Source organism: Cydia fagiglandana, chromosome 8, assembly GCF_963556715.1.
Source record: "Cydia fagiglandana chromosome 8, ilCydFagi1.1, whole genome shotgun sequence".
NCBI classification, from domain to species: domain Eukaryota; kingdom Metazoa; phylum Arthropoda; class Insecta; order Lepidoptera; family Tortricidae; genus Cydia; species Cydia fagiglandana.
Genome location: NC_085939.1, coordinates 6,194,539 through 6,212,437, shown reverse-complemented (window position 1 = coordinate 6,212,437; position 17,899 = coordinate 6,194,539). Strand labels below are relative to the sequence as shown.

At 36.9% G+C, this 17,899-nt stretch overlaps 1 long non-coding RNA gene across 2 annotated transcripts; it reads right to left on the bottom strand.

Moving 5' to 3' along the window:
- Positions 1–6,581: 6,581 nt before the first annotated feature.
- Positions 6,582–12,889, bottom strand: LOC134667013 (uncharacterized). Of its 2 annotated transcripts, XR_010098575.1 has the most exons (4): positions 12,495–12,889; positions 11,887–12,042; positions 10,049–10,184; positions 6,582–9,025 (listed from the first exon to the last, which is right to left on the bottom strand). It is a non-coding gene; the product is annotated as an uncharacterized LOC134667013 (long non-coding RNA). The 2 variants fall into 2 exon arrangements; XR_010098574.1 differs by lacking the exon at positions 11,887–12,042.
- Between the last annotated feature and the right edge of the window lie 5,010 nt (positions 12,890–17,899).

Below are 17,899 nucleotides of genomic sequence, written 5' to 3'. Positions count from 1 at the left end.
AGGAGCAAGCATTCAAAGATTCAAATAGGGAAATTAGCCTCCCAATATTACCTACAACACTGGTTAAAATTTTAATAGTTCTCAAGATAACGCCGGGAGGTATACCATCGTTGGCGTTCACGGCAGCTAGCAATGAAAAATACCTTTATAAGAAAATCGAAAACATAATATCACAATTCTGATTTTTTTCATGACTGACATTCTGCAAAAATTGTGCGATTTGATTCTATAAAGTACGCTATAAAGACACGTGGTAGGAACACTAGCGCAAGTATGGAGATACCTCACCTAACCTAACCGAAGTACCTGCTTAGACAAGAGATAAGATCTATGCCTGAAATTCTTCAGCTACAAGTTGGATCTGAATTATGACAACATTAATTCATTCCGTTTTAAGTTAAAAGAATATCTGGAGCAAACTGTGTTCGGCGTTACAGAGCGTGGCGTGGCGATATTACCTACCTGCAATTCTCCTACTATGTGACTATTATTACAAAAAAAGGATATGGAGTTAGAAGCTGCAAGCGGTGGATTCAACCTACTTTTACTTACACCGGCTCTTATTTAGGTGCTATCTTTGTATACCAAATTGAAAGAAATGAAAATACTTTACTGTTATGTTTTTGTTTTATTCATTCTACTCTTTAAAACCTTTTCTACATAATATTAGGTCCACTTGGGCGGTTTACGAGTGATTTTTTTGTTTGATACCTTGTAATAGATTTTTATAATTTACAAGAAATCAAACAAAAAAATTACGTACGTCACCAGATATAGTAATCCACTTCGTCACCTTTTTCTGGTAGTATTTCGTTTCTGTAACGGTCTGGCGCCCCCTACGCAGAGTTTCGCGTAATATTCCCTATTGATAACCTTCGTCCTTCTCAGATTTGAAAGTCAGTTAGGTAATAAAAGCTTGTAAAATAGTTTCTGGTTGGGCCAGTAATTGACTGGTAAAGAATAACTTAAAACATTAAGTCCACCTTTTGTACCTTTAACTTGTTTTGTGCAATATAAAGTATAAAATAATGAAATAAATAAATATTTAAAGTACATCCTATTTTACTAGTAGAAATAATAAATAGGACCAAACAATGGAACTGTTACAATTATAGAGTAGGTAACTACTTTATGCAATCTGTTTAATTACGGAGGCAAACATAAGAAAAACATCAAAATCAAATTTCATGTAGGTAACTAATAAAATAACTAAAATAGTTTCATAATTTCAATTATAGAGGACCTTTGGTTCCAATGGACCAGAACCAGAGCTTTGGTTGCAACTATTGAGGTTTTCCATTTATCCAAGTAACCAATTAACCAGGTTTCACTGTAGTAGTAAAATATAGGTTTACATTTTTTGCCTTATTACAAAGGAATAAGGCCCAAAAGTGTAAACATTATCTTTGACGTCGACAGTCCATTTTGAGGAAAAAATTAAACTAGTTGAAAAACACGAAACTGAAGGCTCTCGACTGACAACAGATGACGGCCAACAGGCCACCGGCCGGCTATCTGATGATGTGTGTGTAAATTGGCCTGCAGGCCACGGACTGTCCGGCAGATATCTGTCGACGCTGACCGGAATCGATGAGCCGTAGTCCGAATAGCCGTCAGTCCAAAATCTGAAATAGAACTGTTAATGTGTGGCCTGCTGCGGTTAACTGACAGGCTAACATCGTCCGGCGAACTGTCAATTTGTAGGGATCTGTCAAAATTATATCAGGCTATTGCCGGCAGGCGGCCGTACGGTGGGAAAATGACGACTCGTCTGTAGTCGCAGAGGTGGCAGCAGACCATTGCCGGCCGGCAATAATCGCTTATGTTTGTGGACGTTATTGGTCTAGGACGGCAGGTCGCCCGATAAGGCCAGAGACTGCAGGCGGACTGGTAATCAGTGGGCCCCTTAACAATTATGAATCTAATACGATAATTTATATTCTTCTGATTTCATAAGTAATAGTTTTTGATTTTTAAAAAGCGTTTTTCAGTTAAAAGAAATGTCAAGATCGCTTACCTTCTTGCAAGTTCTTTCTAATGCTAAAAAAAATGATCAATAATTTGGAATGTATTGTACTTCTAATTAAGCCTGCTGCAGTGACCGACAGGAACCTATAACCGACATTTTTATTTTGTATCCAAGAAAATAAGGGTGGCATGTTGATTTCTGGCAACACTGTTAAATAGCTGCAAAGTGTTGACATATCAAGAAATGTTAAGTAATTACACACACACACACACACACACACACACACACACACACACACATTTTGTTTTAGTAATTTGTACTTAATAAATAAATAGAGTCATACTGTCCTCCTAACAATAAGTGCAATAACTCGTATTAAATTATCATTAAATAATATACCTTGTTCTCATACAATGTGTCACACAAGCGACTGAGATTTCAAAATTAGTTATTGCACTTATCGTTAGGAGGGCAGCATACCTTAATGATGAATTGATGACCTGTCTAACAATTTTATATTAAAGCATAAATGGCAAAATTCACCGCCTCCTGCAGGACTTGAACCTGCGACCTTTTGTAATATTTTTTCCATATTTTTTAAGTATAAAACTTGTAGTATCGCTCGCAGACGAGACGTATCTGCGTGTTGAAAAATTGACATACCGACCTATTTTTATTAAAAAAAAATCACAATAACACCCAAACTTTTAGAAACTTTTATAACTTCTATAATATGTTTTTTTTCTAGTCATATACTTCTAGCTATATGACTCTAAGTAGGGTCATTGCGTCAGTTCACCGTCCAGTACCTGTTTCCGTCCACTTGGCGTAGTTGCTACAAAGAATTGCGAATAATTTGAATCTAATCGATATTAAACTTTCGTGAGACATATTTTAAAATGCATGAGTACACGACGTGCACGAGTTGCAGTCGCCGCGAGCACTCGAGCCTGAGGAAGGACCCCCGACGGGCCGAAACATGTCGCCAATAGCGACTAAAAATTCGAGTGAGTGAAACCGTTGTCGTATAAACAATTTAATTTGAATCTACTACAATACTTTCAAATTATACGCATTTCTTGAATATATACCTACGCATATATTCAAATTATACGCAATTCTGTAGCAACTACGCCAAGTGGACGGAAACAGGTAGTGGACGGTAAACTGACGCAATGACCCTATAAAGAATTATATCATTGTTTATTGAACCAAATTTTATAGGACCCATATTTAATATCTTAAGGTCTGTAAGAATTATTTTTTTGTGCTTTTTTAACTGATGTATATTGTACAAGGGCTACCAGTTTTTATTGTTGTGTAAATTGATTTACTAAAGAAACAAGATTCATATTGTATGATCAGCAAATGAGTAAGTTTTAATTGCTCAAAACAAGCATAAAATATATGTAATTACCTATACAATATGAGAATTTATATTGTGCCAAATATATAATTACCTATAATCTATATATAATACTTACATAAATAAGTTGGCCAAAAGCACAGAAACAAATATTTCAGGTTCCGTCACACAGGCGCGTTTTGCGCACGCGCCCGGCTCACGGGATGGCCGCAATACGCGCCTGTGTGACGGAGCCTTTAACCCTACATGTTGTATTTAAGCATATTTTAATCCTAGATCTGAACATTTGCGGTTGTAACACTTGTAACAGACGCAATGAAGACTGATAAAGCACGCATAAAGCTAGCTACCATTTTTGTAGCCGTTCGCAACAATAATAGGTGGATACTAGGTAAGTACCTAACGCACGCGGCGTTGTATGGTAAAGAACCTTCAGTCTTCAGGCCTCTGGTTGCAAGTAGGTAAGCTATATGCTGGTACAATTTCATTTGACTTATGTGAATTTCATATACATATTAGTATTCACTATTGATACGAGTACAGTGCCAGCCACTTGAATAGCCTCACTCACCAAAATTAATATTTCTCATAGTAATATAAAAACGATATATACATTAAACATTAAAATAGAAATAAAACAAGAAGCCTTGTAATAGTAAATAAAATATTTATTGTTATCTAATCAAAGTTTTAAGAAATAACGTCTAACAAATAATTGGCCCTTCCACTTGAATAGCCTCACATGCTAAAGGATACTTTTTAGTTATTAAAACTCTTTCGTTTAATATTTTGTATACCTTCCATTAGACCTTATTAATTCGAAAATATGATTAGGTAGTGATTCATATAAAGAATGTATGTAATTAACGTCCACAGAATCCCAAAAAGTGTAAATAGCCTGAATCCGTTCTTCTTTATTACTAAACTGTCTTCCGTTGTAATATAACTTGCCGAGACAGCCAACCCCAGGCATTCTCCATGATGTTCAGATCAGGAGACAAGGATGGCCAATCTAGAACTTCAATCTGGTTTTCTTCAAACGACTTTGTAACTATGGCTGACGTGTGTATGGGAGCATTATCATGCTGAAAAAACATTTTTTTTTACTTATTACTTTTCTGATTTTACTTTTTGTTTCTTTTAATAAATTTAAATACTTTTCAGCATTTAGTCTTCTATCTACCATAATTAAATCAACAGTACCATAGTAAGAAATTGCTCCCCAAACCATCACCGATCCGAGAGTTGAGTGATGACGTGATAGTACTTTCGGATCTTTCCTTAGGTCATGAAAATAATATTTAAATCCATCTGGACCATCTAGATTAAACTTTTTCTCATCACTAAAAATCACATTTCGCCACTCGGTTTTCCAGCACATGTACTTTTTGGCAAAAGACAGTCGATCCGCCACATGTTGTTCGCGTAAAGGAGGTTTACTCATGATTTTTTTCGTTTGAGGTGGGATGATGTTCTAATAATTCGTCGAACTGTAGAGAGAGATACTCTAGTATTTATTTCACTAGCTATCTGCCTGGCGGTCTTGGTGGAATTTGAAGCAGAGCGTAAAATAAGTCGACGTTCACGATCCATAGTGGCAAATTTTGTGCGTCCTTTATACTGGTGGCCGTAATTTTCCTTATTTTTAACATAATTATTAATAACTTTAGGGCTGCGACCTATTTTTTTAGCTATCTCACGATGGGATAATTTATAAGTTAAATAAAAATTAACCTTTTCAATTTCTAAGCTTGTAAGTTTTATGTCACGTCCTATAGTCACAAAAACATTGTGTTTATCGCGTTACTGTAGGTACTTAATAGAATGCCTTCTGTATTATCTAATCATAATAAAATAAATTTGAAAGTGAAACATAAATGCACGGTTTGGACAATTATGTTATTTATGTTACACTGAGGCTATTCATGTGGACGACCCGTATTAGCTCTTGCGTCCACGACGTTTCGCGCGCAGACAAGTTCGGACTTGTGAATGTGTCGTTCGATAATCGTCAGGGCGTACAATTCAAATTTAAGATATTATATTGATAAAAATTATCACGTATAATTATAATACTCACAATATATAGGTGAGGCTATTTAAGTGGTTGGCACTGTACATTAATTTTGGTATAGTATAATTTTATTTGTAAATCGGTCTGGCGTAGGGGAGAGCGGGGACATACGTAATGGGTGGAAAGAAAAGTAAAAATTGCTCTGTAGGTTTATCCAATAGTCAAAACACCGCTCCGCTGCTATCGCTACCAAAAAGGTACAAAAGGAACCCTTATGGTGCGACTCTGCCCGTCTATCTGTCCGTCCGTCTGTCACAAATATCTCGAGAAGTACTGAAGCTATCGATTAGAAATTTGGAATACTTTCATAGCTTTGCTCAACTTTAATAGTAGCTAAATTCGGTCCAAATACGGTTTGTCAAAAATCTTCAGTGCACGGTATTTCTTAAGTAGGTACGTTTTTTGACGTTTAGTTACTTATTTAATGTTAACGTTGTATTAAAAGTCATACATTTATCTGATTATTTGCAATTTGCATATGATTAGATAAATTCCACAATGCTTTCGTTTGTATTTCTCTATCGTGTTCAATTTCAAAAATATCTTTCACGTTTTCAGAAAAATGCGGTCTGAGGGGTCCCTTTGTTTCCCATAAAGTTTTAAGTCATAATGTATTTTTTGTCATATTATCGTTAGTCATAAAACTGAAACCGTTAACTTTTCAGGATTTTCGTAAGGTTATTCTGTAGATAGGTTAGGTTAGGTTTGTTTTATGGCAATCCTGAAAAAGTTACGCGTTCTGAGAAAAACCAATTATGACTAACGAAAATTCGGACAAACAATACATTATGACTTAAAACTATTTGGGAAACAATAGAGACCCGCGGTCTGATGCCTACAAAAGTAACAAAGCCTATCTATATATTATATGGGTACAAAAGTAACTTTTACATAACAATATAATGCATCAATTATGATTTAAATGATGTATGCCATAGGGTTCATCCATTAATTATAGTTCGTTTTTTTTAGCATTAGAAAGAACTCCGCAGAAGGAAGCGTGTAGTTTTTATCAGGCTCGTTAATTGTTAATAATTATTGAATTATCTAATGTAGCGCTGGTCAATACATATAATTTACTTCAAATTGTTACCGCTAAAAGTGCCAGATTTAGAACCACAAGCGACTTCTGCGTAGTTCTTTCTAATGCTAAAAAAAACGGACTATAAATTGTGACGTCACATTTTTAAAAATTCAGATTTCTACTAAATCGGCAATTCGCATCAGGTACTTATGCATTATTAATTTTATAAAATATAAATAATCAATCTTAGTAATTTTATAACACATAAGGGTCATTCTAAAGTGACAGGTGGAATATTTTTAGTCCCTTTTTACCTCTGCACTTCAATTTATTTCTTCCTTATAACTACAATATTTGTATTAAATATTATACAATCATACACCCAAATAATAATTGTATACTTCACGATTGACAAAGTAGTAAAATGTTTTGTTTATTATTATTATATCGTCGGGTGACAAATAAAAGTCACTTAGGACTATCAAAAAATTAAAGTAACAATGCACTTTAATACGCTTGTAATACGGTTAATTGTCCAATAATTTCAATGGTGTTAGTTAGTGATTTTTGCTTGTCACCCGACGATATATAGATGGTATTAGAAGTGTCACGGGTCGGACATCAATTGGCCCCTCCTCTGCGAGGTTCCTGAGACACCTTGCAAATTTTAACAAACTAAACTTTTTTATATATATTGTTTCATGAATTAGGTATGTACTGTACATGTATAATTATTTACTACATGTATATTACTTTATTTACGTTCGGCCCGCCTACGGGTCATATCTTATGTAACAACAGACATTTTTTTTAAAGTCACTCTAAAATACACAATTATAAGGTAAATCTTCATGAGACAATTAACTGAATCTATATTATGACTACATTAATTTCATCAAAATAATAACCCAGAAACTGAGGTCGAAATACAAAATGTTACGTTTGTCCCCGCTCTCCCGTACGAGTGAAGTATTTTGAAATAGAATCAAAAGAAAACTCGTTGGTAATCCAATATTTTTCGATTATATACGTAATGAATGTAGCAATGTTTAAATATTATACATATATGTACGTAGACTCGTATCTCAGCATGTAGGTGTATATCATTAATAAATATGTTAAGTGTACGAATAATTGATTAAATATTTATGCAACGACAGTATAGTTTACTTTATATTATTTATAACTAAGTCAATTAAATAAGAGGAAATACCAGCTGAGCCCCTCCTCAGATTTGAGAATTTTAGGTAAATATCTCCGTCGCGCTGATGGGTGCGGCTCCTAAAATTTGTGCGATAAAGACAACTGCAGCATAGACGAAAAACCCTGCGTAAAAATCTTAGAAATAGAGGTTTTGGTTAGGTTAGGAAAATGTCAAGATTTTCCTCCTCCAAAACGTAGAGATAGAGATCTTTATTTTGCATCCAATGTACTTACATATTTATATTACATACGAGTAGACTACATAGCAACATATAGGCACATGGACTCTGGTAGGGTACCTATCGCAAAAATAGTAAAAATACCTATTTGTAAGTAATAATCAGATCTAATTATAAGTTTTATACATGCGACAACCATAACATGACTTAACCCTTTATAAGGCATAAGGGTGTCACACTGAGAGAAAAGTACAACAAAAACACACTTAGTATTACAAAAATAAACTTAATCCGGGGACAAGGAGAGTTAACTAATAGGAACAAATTGACTTTTGCAATTTCTATTATCTTTTTGTTGACATTATAATTATGTTTTTCTCGCCACTGTTCGGAAATGTGGCAATAGATGGTCTCAAACCAAGTTGGAAAGTAGGCTATAGCTGTAGCACTTGAACCACCACTACTACAATGTTTCATTGTTACTTATCATCATCTGTCATTAGTTGTGGTTCGCTACAGCAATGAGTATCATTTAAAACATAAAAATATAATAAAAATCAATAATCGTTATTTACGATACAAGTGCGGAAAAGAGGAAATTCGAAACGAGTGGCGATAAATCGACACGAGTTGCGACAACTCGTGTCAACAACAGAAAAAAGCCTCTTAAAAGTGATAAGAAAAGTAAAAAAGGCGGGATCGGAAAATATAATAATACTTACTTCTGAATTGGATAGTGTAAATTGTGTTTGACAAAATAATACAAGAAACACGTATCTACGCTCGCTATATTTAGAGTTCTTCTAGTGAAGAAAATGATATCCTTACGCTGACGCCTATATCGAAATTCTAATAATTTGCCACCAGATAAATCGCGGGCTAGTACTTATAGTTATGCAAATGTTTTCTTATTTCCTCGCAGTAGTCGTGAAAAGTACTATGTACTATGTAATGCCTCGGCCGGAAACGCTAAAGATGGACTCGTATCGTATTATTTGAGGGCTTCCATGCACTAACGTGTCGGCCCTCAAACTCACTCGTCCATCTTTTAGCGGTTTTCCGTTCTCTCCTACAATCTACTATTCTTACATACTTATAACAAGGTATCCTCCGTAAAGATTGCAGGTCCACTCTGGAGGAGAGAAGCAGCAAATCGGGCTGCTTGGAGGAGATTTGGAGAGGCGTATGCCCAACAGTGGGCGCATACTCGCTGAGAAAGAAGAAGAAGAAATCCTCCATAAATTCAGATATATATACTTACTGTAATAGCATTTTTCGACCAGCTTACTTTTTAGATTTGTTGCAAATTGGTTGTATAATGTTTTTAAATAGGCGGGAATTTTGTATATTTTTGTGGACGAACATGGCTACTTAATTACTTCTGAAATGTAAAGAGAGGGGAGGGTTAAAATTTCAGATTTATATAAGTTATATACGTAACCAATCTGAACGAAATTTCGGGAGCAGAATTAAAATGAAATTTATCAGTGTCTGACCGCTTTGATTGTTGCCGATTTCGTATTCTATTCTATAGTTCGTTTTTTTTAGCATTAGAAAGAACTTGGAAGAAGGTAAGCGATTTTGGCATGTCTTTTAATTGAAAAACGCTTATTAAAAATCAGTAACTATCATTTATGAAAGCAGAAGAATATAAATGATTGTATTAGATTCATAATTGTTACATATTTGCCGTAACTTATTTTTAAAATTAGTTTTTCAATTAAAAGACACATCAAGATTGTTTACCTAATTTCTAATGCTAAAAAAAACGAGGTATAGGCGCCTGTTTACGGTGCATTTTTTTGCCCGTCTTGGCGCTGTTTGAAGTAACCTAGTTCATATAAAAACAGAGGGCCTACCGCGAATCACTTTCGACGTGGGGCCTCGAAAAACTGCCAGGTTAAGGTGAATAATCCGTTTTTTTTTCATTCTATTTTTTCGATGTGATAAATTGTAGCTTTCACATGATACTACAAATTAGGTCGGACACAGGAAGCTGCCAACACAGAATTTGGCCGACCACTTTTTCTTTACTGTCCTCAATGGCAGCTATCCTTCCATACAACTCATACAAGTTTCATTCTATTTTTCGATGAGGTTTTTTTGATGAATTTTTGTACCACTTTTTTGCCATTTGCACAAAATTTGCCAAGTTAAGCCGCGGCCGAACAGAGCAGTTGAACCTACTAAAAGTCAGCTACCCTCACAGCGTGGGTAATTTCATTTTTTTTACCAGGTGATTTCATGCAGCTGGCCCCCGGACTAAAAAGCATCAGCTGGTATTATTACGCCATTATTTCAGCAGCTTTGGCGCAGTACATAGTAGTTTGTGATAGTGACTCATCTCTGGTTATTCCACTAGAGGCCACCTGAAAATATATGAAAATGGTTAGAGTTGGGTTGTTATATAGGCTGACCGCAGGCGTTCAGTTTCCTGATCAGGAATCCGAATTGGGAATACAGATTCGCAAACCTAAATCCTATTTTTTCATACAAAATGTTCGACCAGGCGCTAGTGTCCGACCGAAGGTTCGGTTTCGGTTTCGGCCAGTTTCGGCCAAAAAATCATGTTTCGGCTGTAGTTTCGGTTTCGGCCAAAAAACGGCCGAACCTTTCGGCCGGGCCGAAACTTACGAAATGGTACTTCGGAATAAGACCAAAAGTTGGAGAATAAGTACGAGTAGGACAACAATATTAATACCTATGACATATTATACTGATTCATGTATAGGTACAGAAATTAATTGCTTTATTATAAAACACAATTCCACTAATGAGGGCGCCACTGGACGCTCGACGCAGTCTTAAGAGACGTCAATACCTATAACGCGCACACTGTCTAATTGTTTCGGAGTGAATGAGTGATTTTACCTCAATTTACTATTGGTTTGTGTTCCACATGTCCTCTACTTCAGCTTAGCCTTTGGCCTCGCTGCGCCATGCTCGGCCTGCGGTCTCGCTTTTTAATACATACAATGGACATTGGTTGGAGTCTGTGCTCAACTACTAGTCCTGAAGCCTGAAGCACGGCTTTGACTTCGCATGAAAGTTCACCTCACTGGGGCACTTCGGACTTTTAGGCCCAGGTGAAGATTGGTACCCGGCCTTGCGATATTGTCAACAAAAAATTTCGCGCTTGCGTTTTTGGTTGGTTTTTTGGTTGACCCTGTATCTACATGTTAATAACTTGACTGGTGAATGAATAGAGTTAGACCAAGAAAATTCTGCAATGATTTTGATAGCATATGCAGTGCAACTAGTGCAAATGTTATTTATACGTCATAATTTCATAGAAGTTTTGACGTTTAAAATAACACTTTCACAGCGTGTGTTATCAAAATCGTTGCAGAATTATCTTGGTTTAACTCTAGTAATTTTCTTAAAAAACTGCTTAAGTAACATCAATTTCAAGGATATTGGGTGTTGACAGCCCCATAATATGTGTATAAAAGGGGTTTTATGACATTTTTTCAACGATTTTAACAAGTCTACAAAAGTTTCGGTTTCGGTTTCGGCAAAAAAACATGTTTCGGTCGGACACTACCAGGCGCACAACGTTCTGTATTTTTCTGTACCTACCTGGAGCGCATCGTCAGAAAGAGCAGAGGGCCTACCGCGAACCACGTTCGACGTGTTGCCTCCCTGTCACACTTAGATTGCAACAGAGAGGCAACACGACGAACGTTGTTCGCAGTAGGCCCTCAGAGCATTGACTTATATCTCGGGACTGGCCTTACGTGCACTAAAAATGGTACTAGTAAGCGGTGTCACTCACGAATTTGAGCCAATCGTGTAGTCTCATCGCGTGGTGCGAACTCATCAACCAATCGCGTTGCAGCGTTTTCACACCGCTGTACTGGCCCCATTCATGCTCCATTCTTATTACCCGTAGGGCTAGTCCTGAGATATATGTATATGTCAATGCCTCAGAGTATATGATGAGGGATGAAAAGAACTGGGCTATTAACCATGAAAATCGAAGTGCTCAAATTGCGGGCATTTTTCTCTGTCACTCTAATTAAGCCTTCGTTGGAGTAAAAGAGAAAGATCCCAGCAGCATTTTCAACCTACTTGTATATTTCCGTCTTTTAGGTGGTCTTCCGGCCATGATGTTTTAAATCATTTAAATAGGTAACTTTGTTCTATATCCTCCTGCTCTTCCTCCCCTTCCCCTTCTGAAGTAGCAATAATGAGGACTACCGTTTTCGTGCTCACCAGTTGGCGCCACTGTAGATGTAGGTTATTTTTATAAAATCGATACCTCCTAATATACACAAAGGTATTTAACGTCTAAATTTGCCGTTTTCTCAACCTGTTTAATTTTGCATATTTTTTAGTTAGTTAGCACTTTTTTTAAACCACTAACATTTCAATAAATATCTCAATAGCTATATATTGTTTACCATTGATTAATGAAAGATGGACAAAGATTTACCACAATTATGAATAAGGAGTGAAAATTCGCGATAAAAAAGCTTGAAACCCCCAAAATCTCTATGAAACACCTCCGTCTACTACACTAGCGCCTCTAGCGGCGAAATTAAACGCGGTAGCCCTCATTGACTCCTCCGGCTTTTCAAGGTCGATATATAGCCTTAAAAGACAAATACTTTATGAAATGTAATATATATACATATCCATATGAAACAAAGCTTAATGAAAATGATCCCTGTACATACCGGAAAATCATCAAAGAAATCCGATCCGAGGAGCTCTTTGATGTCGAGGCAATTGATGGTTAGGCGATACACAGACAGTACTTAGTCGTTCTTCAAAATAGTTTTATTGAGGCCTACACGCTGACCTAGCTATCCTAGCCAACATTTTTAACAACATAATTGTAGATCAATTTCAGAATTCATCAAAATAAATTAACACTTGGAAATCCAAAATACGCGACAATCCGAATTCTGCCAAAAGGTATATGTCGCCGATTCAAAACTCTTATTTTTTATGCACTTTAATTTGATTTTCAAAATTTCATTCAGATCTTCCGTAGACCTAAGACCTAGACCATGAACTAATCTAGATTAGTATGGACTAATTAGGCATGGGCTAGACGGAATTATTAATAAAGATGACTAAGATTACTATGACAAATAAAACATGTGTTTACCTACCAAACCATTCTCTGAGGGCCTACCGCCAACCACGTTCGACGTGTTGCCTCTCTGTCGCACTTGTAAATTCGTACGTAAGTGTGACAGGAAGGCAACACGTCGAACGTGTTACGCGATAGGCCCTCTGCAAATTTTTTGCGCATCGGTCGTGTCTGGGTCGTGTTCACGTTACGTATAGCTGGGGTTCTAAGGTCCACCACCTTGCATTTTGGAGACAAAGCAAACCGCTTGGAACAGGTGTTCCTGGGGATGATCTGAGCCGATTAAGCCCGGTTGCCAAGAGGTTCCACCCAGCAAGTGGGCAGGGGAGGGGGGGCAAATGTGGCTCCGGCGCGCCTCACTCTAAGCTATATATCTGCATACATCTAGCAAGTATATCAAGTTTGGTGTCTTTTTCGTGTAATTCGAGGATGAAAAATTCATTTCTGTGACTAAATTTTCACTCTTCCATACAAAAAAATCGAGAAATTAAAAATTCCAAAAAAATCTTTTCACTTTTTTTTTCGAAAATCCTCTACAAAATTAAAACTATGAGGATTTGCTCTAGAAAAAAAATACCTGTGAATAGCCCAGTTATCTTACTATATAGAATAGTAAACTTGTTAAACATTTTTTTTTCATAACTCTGATAAAAAAAATGTTTTGTGTCGCGCGGCGTACCTGCATTGTAAGAGCGGTATGCAGCGTTTAGGATTTTTAAGTATGTTTCGATGGTTTCTGATAAGTTGTTATTCTTCTGGTTGTAGAAAATTACTTCTGGACGTGATATATATACAAATATAAATTAAACGTATAAATATAGATGTTGGGAAAACTTTCGCCAATAGAGTTATTATAAATGTGATAAAATTAACAAAGCAGATGTTTGATTAAAATGCGGGTTAAAATACGAGTAAGATATATATTGTTCGCAATTGCCACTACATGCCCATGGGTCCGTGCATTTTAGTTTTTTCTTAACGCAGTTGCACCTCCCTGTCCATTTTGTTTTGCAGCGGCAACGAATAAGCTCTAAACAAGCAGCAGCCGCCGCAGGTAGGCTTGTACATATGGGCTCCCAATAACCATTTTGTTTGGACCAGCTCCAGTCAGCAGGACATGGAAGCTGTTGCTGAGGGGCTATAATCTGTCCCCAAACATAGCCTCCTTGGTAAACTGCACGGAGAATATGTTTACGTAGGTAGCGCATCTTCCATTGGAGGCAGATTCTCTAACTGAAGATTATTTTTTGTAAAAAGTACTTTTCGGCACTCTTTTACACTTGTACTTGTACCTGATCCGAACACTGTAACACAATGCATAGTATCAAAATAATGTCTAAGGACCAATTCACATCTCGTAATTCAAATCTGTTCAGATTTAATATTGTAAGACTCTTACTTGTCATACAAGACAATAACATTTTTTTCCAAAATTGGCTGCTCAATGTTGTTTTGTTTACCGTATTTAAATCCCTCCGGAACATTACAAGGACCACTAAAACCAGGATTGTCAGATCCCTCATATTTCCCACTTTTCTGTATGCTGTATGTCTCACATGGACACTAAGGGCATCCGAAAAACAGAAAGTGAATGCACTAGAGATGTGGTGCTGGAGACGAATGCTGGGCATATCATGGACTGAGCATCAATTATTGAGGAGCTTGGCATTAAAGAGCGGTTGCTTTCTACGGGCAAAACTCGGTACTCAACTTCTTTCGACACGTGTCTCGTCGAGACGGAACCTCTACAGAACGTCTAGTTGTGCAAGAAAGAGTAGGAGGTGACAGGGCTAGGGGAAGATCTCTAATGAGATGTACTGACCAAACCAAATCAGTGTGTCGGTCACAGTAAGCGAATGCTTACGGAAAGCAGCTCTACGGGAGGAATGGCGACGTGTCGTTAAATGAGTCGCTCAAAAGTTTTCATAATGGCCACGACCACTCTATCAAGAGTGTAACGAAGAAGAAGGCCCTCCGTTACAGCAGGATATGCGCTTTAAGCTTGAAATACGCTTTTTTTCCCTTTCCACACACAAAAGAAACTGTGTTGTAACCTGAAAAGGCGTGGAAGAATGGCAAGACTACTATCCTTTCTGGTCCTGTAAAATAAATCATATATCTATGAGTTACAAATAAAATCATATATTTAAAGAAAGTTTGCAGCACGTGACCATTAGCCCAGTTGACCTGTCTCTTATTGCGGTGACATATTTATTTATTTTATTTACAATTAATGGAAGAACTACAAACGTTAGCTTAAGAAAATGCAATAGCATGGCACGAGAGGAACAGGTGATTCTTTCCTGTGCCAATCCTCCATTAATTGTAAATAAAATAAATATGTCACCGCAGTATACGAGACAGCTCACCAGGGCAATTGGTCAAGTGCTGCAAACTTTCTTTAAATATATGATTTTATTTGTAACGCATAGATATATAATTTATTTTACAGGACCAGAAAGGTCAGAAGTCTTGTCATTCTTCCACACCTTTTCAGGTTGCGACACTGTTTCTTTTTTGTATGGACAGGGAAAAAAGCGTATTTCAAGCTTGGAGCGCATATCCTGCCGTAACGGAGGGGTTTAAATACGGCAAACAAGGCAATATTGAGCAGGCATTGCCAATATTGATAAAAATTGTGTGGATGTCTTGTATGGCAAGTAAGAGTCTTACAATAGTAAGTATGGACAGATTTGAATTACGAGGTGTGAATTGGCCCCTAGACGTTATTTTGACAAAATGCATAGTATTTTGTTACTGATTTTACGAGTACATCAGGTACAAGTACGAGTGCAAAAGAGTGCCGAAAAGTACTTTTTACAAAAAAAAATCTTCAGTTAGAGAATCTGCATCCAATGGAAGATGCCCTACCCACGTAAACATATTTCTCCGTGCAGTTTACCAAGGAGGCTATGTTTGGGGACAGATTATAGCCCCTCAGCAACAGCTTCCATGTCCTGCTGACTGGAGCTGGTCCAAACAAAATGGTTATTGGGAGCCCATATGTACAAGCCTACCTGCGGCGGCTGCTGCTTGTTTAGAGCTTATTCGTTGCCGCTGCAAAACAAAATGGACAGGGAGGTGCAACTGCGTTAAGAAAAAACTAAAATGCACGGACCCATGGGCATGTAGTGGCAATTGCGAACAATATATATCTTACTCGTATTTTAACCCGCATTTTAATCAAACATCTGCTTTGTTAATTTTATCACATTTATAATAACTCTATTGGCGAAAGTTTTCCCAACATCTATATTTATACGTTTAATTTATATTTGTATATATATCACGTCCAGAAGTAATTTTCTACAACCAGAAGAATAACAACTTATCAGAAACCATCGAAACATACTTAAAAATCCTAAACGCTGCATACCGCTCTTACAATGCAGGTACGCCGCGCGACACAAAACATTTTTTTTATCAGAGTTATGAAAAAAAAATGTTTAACAAGTTTACTATTCTATATAGTAGGATAACTGGGCTATTCACAGGTATTTTTTTTCTAGAGCAAATCCTCATAGTTTTAATTTTGTAGAAGATTTTCGAAAAAAGAAGTGAAAAGATTTTTTTGGAATTTTTAATTTCTCGATTTTTTTGTATGGAAGACTGAAAATTTAGTCACAGAAATGAATTCTTCATCCTCGAATTACACGAAAAAGACACCAAACTTGATATAGTTGCTAGATGTATGCAGATATATAGCTTAGAGTGAGGCGCGCCGGAGCCACATTTGCCCCCCCTCCCCTGCCCACCTGCTGGGTGGAACCTCTTGGCAACCGGGCTTAATCGGCTCAGATCACCCCCAGAAACACCTGTTCCAAGCGGTTTGCTTTGTCTCCAAAATGCAAGGTCCCCTTAGAAAACAGGACCTTAGAACTTCTGCTAGTAAGATAATTTCGGCCCAGTGTTGCCAGATCGTACTTTTTGGCACGGTTTAACGTTTTTTTGAGAAGTATGCGTACTAAAAATGGACCAAGCCCAAAATCGTACTAAAATAGTACATTTTGGCCAAATAGTACGATTTTACGTTCCTACTTCTCATATGAGTGGTTGGTTCAAAAACATGCTAAAACTGCGTAGGAAAAAAATAGGAATGACCAAATTTTTTTGCGTTAAGTATATACGGATTATGTTCATATTGGCATTTTTTTATTACGTATTGAATTTAATGTCAAAAGTGACGTTTTTGGTTCAGAAAATCGACTTAAGGTTTAGTGAATGTCCCCGGTTTTTGGGGATATTCGCACTTTTCTTTCTAGTGAAACAAGAAACCAAAATTAGAAAAGTGCGCATATCTCGAAAACCAGTACATTAATTACTGATGGGTACTCTATAGGTGCCTATAGGAATTTTGACGGCCTCCTAGCCTAGTCGGTAGTGACCCTGCCTGCAAAGCAGCCTTCCGGGTTCGAATTCTAGTGAGGGCATTTAGTTGTGTTAGTTGTTGTTTATGGATGTTTTATATGAATGTATGGGGCCCTATACATTCCATGACTCGGGTATGTCGATCTGTGTAAAAGTATCCTCCTATCCTCGTGCCGCCCACCATACAAAATTACCTATAGCCAAGGAAGTTAGAACCTTGTTGCATTTTAAATTAGGTTGAATTTCATTTGTTCGAAAATTTTACGAGACAAATGAAATGCCACCTACTTTGTTTTTACAAGCTTTTATTTACTTTCACCTGACCGTTGTCTGTCTGTCTGTCTGTCTGTAATCAAATCTTGCAAGTTAAATTTGATTCACTTCCCGGTTACCGATTGAGCTGAAATTTTGCATGCATGTATAAATCGGATGCAATGCAATATTATGGTACCATCGAGCTGATCTGATGATGGAGACAGGAGGTGGCCATAGGAACTCTGTGATGAAACAACGCAACCTAATTGTGTTAGGGGTTTTTAGACTTGTCTCGATGAGTATTAGTTGTCTGTCGTAAGAAAAGTACAGTCAGCGATAAAATGAAATTTTTGCCAAAAA